The sequence below is a fragment of the Plutella xylostella genome, chromosome Z, assembly GCF_932276165.1.
Source record: "Plutella xylostella chromosome Z, ilPluXylo3.1, whole genome shotgun sequence".
Taxonomy (NCBI): domain Eukaryota; kingdom Metazoa; phylum Arthropoda; class Insecta; order Lepidoptera; family Plutellidae; genus Plutella; species Plutella xylostella.
Genome location: NC_064012.1, coordinates 14,050,438 through 14,055,171, shown reverse-complemented (window position 1 = coordinate 14,055,171; position 4,734 = coordinate 14,050,438). Strand labels below are relative to the sequence as shown.

At 35.4% G+C, this 4,734-nt stretch overlaps 1 long non-coding RNA gene across 1 annotated transcript; it reads left to right on the top strand.

The window, feature by feature from the left end:
* The first annotated feature begins 200 nt into the window (after positions 1-200).
* LOC125491198 lies at positions 201-2,389 on the top strand. Its single transcript, XR_007268183.1, has 2 exons — positions 201-672; positions 2,219-2,389. It is a non-coding gene; the product is annotated as an uncharacterized LOC125491198 (long non-coding RNA).
* The last annotated feature ends 2,345 nt before the right edge of the window (positions 2,390-4,734 follow it).

The window sequence follows — 4,734 nt, the reverse complement described above, 5'->3', positions numbered from 1 at the left end:
TAAGTACACTTGTCCAAAATTTATAATGCACATGCAGATCTTCACACACAAATCATTAAATCGCAAGAGCCTTAAAAAACACTTGCATTTTGCACCTTGTTCGAAAGAAATAGGAGTCAATATCATGTGTCACATGATCAAAAACAACCGATCTGTCAAAGATTTCTATGCGCATTATCAATTTTGGAGCACTGTATGTTTATTTATGATGACTAGCTAGTGACTAGGTGACTTAAGAAAGGGTAGTATAATAATTTCTTGCATGCTTAGTTCTATAATAAACTTTATGAAACAGAGTAGTTGGAAAACTTACTAATCTAACGATCTCGAATTGATTCAGACTAGAAACGAGTATATTAATATATCTGTCATAAGTTTAAAAAACTAATTTTAATATGCATAAGGTTATACATATATTTATAGTTTGGATAGATATAGTACAGTTAGAGATAGATTGGCAACTAAATAGATTAAAATTAGTCTTAGTGACAAAATTGGTGAACATACATATAAACCTTGTTCTTTTTTCAACTGTCGGTCTGTGTGAACGGACCCTTAGTATTTAAACAAAATCAAAGTCTTATCATCAAACTGTACCGATATTACCTATTTTACCATGTTATATTTAAGACTGAATTTAGCATGACTTTCCATATTTTATACTTTTTTATTGTATAAACTAGTGATGTAACGAATATTCGCATTCGCATTCGCGAATATTCGCATTTTTTTGGATATTCGCATTCGCATTCGCATTCGCAAAATTTTGTGCGAATGTTTTGCGAATATCAGTACTTATTAGAAAAAAGTATTTTAAAATAATAGTTAATAACAAAATCAAAATCCATTCGTCTTTAATCTTTTATTACAAGTTCCCCTCTTTAGCACATTACCAGTCTTACTTTATCATTTGGTATTATTTTTTTTTGGGTAATGCACACACACACACTCACGCCTTGTACTTATGTACTCCCTTGCGGGGTAGGCAGAGGTGCATTGCTGCACCCACTTTTCGCCAGAGTGTTAAACATAACACTCTGGCGAAAAGTGGGTGCACTAACAAGTCCCAATGTAATAGGGGGCGGGCCTATTGCCATTTTACGGGCACATCCAAGACCTGAGAACAAATATCTGTTTATTTTATATTGATGGATGGACTAGACAAATGCAGAATTCAAATTCAGAAGTGATATATTCTCCAAGATCGCGGAATAATTGTGTATACTTTTTCAGTTTTCGGGACGCTTTTTTTTCGTTTTATCTGTCATTTTTCCCTGTAAAATCGCCCGATTTTGCCGTTTGAGACAGTTTTTGTGGGGTTTTTTGAAGACCTGTGTTAATGTGAATAAGCCCGTGTCTCTGGAAGCCCTTAAGGACAACATTCGACACGAGTGCGAGAATCTATCGCCCAAAGTTCTCGCTGAAGTGATGAGAAATGCCATAAAAGGTGCCCGAAGGGCAATCAATTGTGTCGGGCCCATTTGGCCAATATCATCTTTTAGACCTTACCAATAAAATTGTAAGGGTTCAAATAAACATAATCAAAAAACAGAATACAAGCTTTTCATTTAGAAAAAAATTAGAGCCGAACAACATCGGATGACTTCTATTGGTCCACCTTGTAGTTTCATAAGACCTAAACATACACTCACATGCAAAGAAACAGTTCCACTTAAAAATAGCCCCTATTTTTTTAAACGTTTAATAGAATATTTTAATAAAATATGAACGTTTTTAGTTGGTAATATTCTGATGCGTCGTTAAATGAACTTAAAAATTGCAGAAGTCGTCATTAAGTTTTCTTTTGCGCTTAGGAGTAATTTGGTGTTTTTTTTTAATAGATCTTTTTCATTGCCTTTGTGGGTGTAAATAAACAAACAAAAAGCGTATTTTGACTGTATTGTGTCAGAGCAAGATAGCCATACATTTAAATACGTTTAAATGTTTCGTGTAAATCGTCCCGTTACGGAGCTAAATAAAATGTAACATTTTTTTTTTAAATTGCGTCTTGTATTGGTTAGTCTAATTCGGCATGCGCCTAGAACAAAACGTACCTCGTTAAGAACGAAACTGCCACTAAACCATACAAATAGCGCCAAATTTGAACACAAACTGAATATTCGCATTCGCATTCGCATTCGCGAATGTCGATATGAGATATTCGCATTCGCATTCGCATTCGCGAATGTCCAAAAACACACATTCGTTACATCACTAGTATAAACTATGTGTATGATTTTTTTCGACCTTCGCTGACTGATTTTTTTATATTATGTGTATTTTTTTACTACCTCCCTATGCCACGTAGCAGGGCAACTTGTTTATAAATACCTGAGCTAGCAGTTTTTTTTTAATAGTGTCAAAAGTTTTAATATGGATGTAGATCTAACACTGTTTTACTTTTTGTATATTTAGCGAGTGTCCGAATCCACTATTTGTTTCTGCTGGTCCAGATAAATCTTAGATCTAAGTTTACCTTTACTTATCTTGTATGTAAATTTAAGGACATTTATAATTGTATTTACCTACTTAAGGGTCTCAGCACATTATATGCTTTACGTAAAGGGAACGTCTTATTTTCTTCTCTCAACTAGGCGTACGTACGCGAGCTCCCGTTCTACTGGCTGACACAAGTAAAAGAAGCGATCCCTTCACGTACGCTTATATGTGCGGTGACCTTAAGGGTGACTTGCACCAACATTTTTGAGCATTTAAATCTATTGCTCGCTTGCTTTGACAGTATAGTGGCAGAGTAAGACAGGCATAGATTTGAATATTTGGTGCGATACACCCTGAATTGTATACCTACTTATTACATAGTTACTTTTTATTGCTTTTTATATACTATTAGCCACATGAACCTGTATCTGGGTACATAATTATAGGTACACCACAGGTTCATTGTGCTTCTATTTTTTATTATAAGTAAGTACTTAAAGAATAGGAAAGTGTTAATAGCGATATATTTACCTTCAGGGTGTGAAATACATGCTCCCGAAATTGTATCCACTTGATCGATGTTTCGTGAGCATCAATGTTTCATCCTGTATGTTAAGATTTTAGTTTATGTAAAATTTAGTTATTAATTTATGTGTACACCTAACCGGCTTTAATGTTGAACGCATTTAACTGAAGTATTGTATACCTTGTTTCACGGGGAAAGACATCTGATAGAACCCTTATTACATTCGAATAAGGGTAGTTTTTGTTTATATGAGATGACTTTCTCCTTGAAATGGAATATAGTAAGTATCAGGGCCCTGAGTGTGAGTTTTTTTAACCTATCGAGAAGTGAAATCGAAACGCAGATTTGTATGGCGCGGAGCTAGTACAGCTACTTACCGCTAGGTGGCGTGTCTCCCGCGCCATACAAATTTGCGTTTCGATTTCACTTCTCGATAAGTTAAAAAACTCGCACTCAGGGCCCTGAACTATGTAAGTGAAAAACTGCAAAGGTATTACCTATGTCGTTTGTAAATTAATTTACTGACTATGCTGACTGTTAAATAAACTATAGTAAACATCATTCTAAAAATGTTTGCACGTCTTGTAATCTCATTAAAGTTAAAAAAACTGTATACTTAATAAGTGGACATAAATATATTATTGTCTACCTTTGAGGTACAGGCATAATTTAGAAATAGGTCTGTTACAACAATATTTATAACTTTCTAAATGTCGAATGTGGCAAGTTTACCCTACGAGAGAGGGTCGAGAAACACGTGGGATTCAAAGATTATTTTTAACTAAACTTCCAATGGCTATTAATAACCATTTACTAGCCTTAGCTATAATTATAAGAAAATATTTAAAATGTATTGGTGCTGTGTATTGTATAGACTTGACCATTCACCTGATGAAAATCGGCCATTTTTATATAAATTTGTCGAACTACTAACTTATTGACAAACATGCAAAACCTTCAGGTGTGGCAAGCTTGTGGCGAGTGTCAAAATGATTCGCGATAAGCCTACTTGCGTTGTCTAAAGGCGTTGATCCATTTGCTAGCGAAATCGCTGACTCTGGACCACCGTCTTAAAATGCTCACTAAAAGTGAATGCCCAAGTTTATTACCAGCACATGTTGTTTTTTTAAGTTGTGTTATAAGTAAACCTATTACTTACTTACCTAATAAATTAATGTTGATCATATTTTGTTGTTTGTTTCGTAACCTTCTCAGCTGCCTCTTCACGGGTACGTTATCTATGTAGATATAAGACACTATATCACGATTCACTATACATGCGGCGCTGTGGTAGACGAAACGCGCAATAAACAACGTCTCGTTTATCGACGTCGATAACAGACCCGTGCCGCGGCAGCTGATCACTAGTTAAAACCCTGAAAAACATAGTGGCGTATAGGTAACGTATGTAGCGATGGCTGAATATGAGTTAACCCTTTATAGGCATTAATAACTGGTTTTGGTCCCTAAATCGAAGTCATTCAAAATCAGTCAGTCAGCTCAAAATCTGACGGTCATAAATTGCCTACAGTCTAGTGGAGATAAAGGGTTAAAATAATTATTCTATACTAAACGTATTAAGTCGGTAAATACCTACCGGTACTACCTACTTGACCAGGCTCCCGTGGCATTTCAGTATGCCCATTGTGCCGGTACTGCTGAATTCACAAGGCTTAATGCCAACTGCTTACTAGAGTAGAAGCCAGTGCATCGGCATTCGGCATCAAAGCCTATTTTGTACGCAATTACGGAATTAGCAAGACAAATTG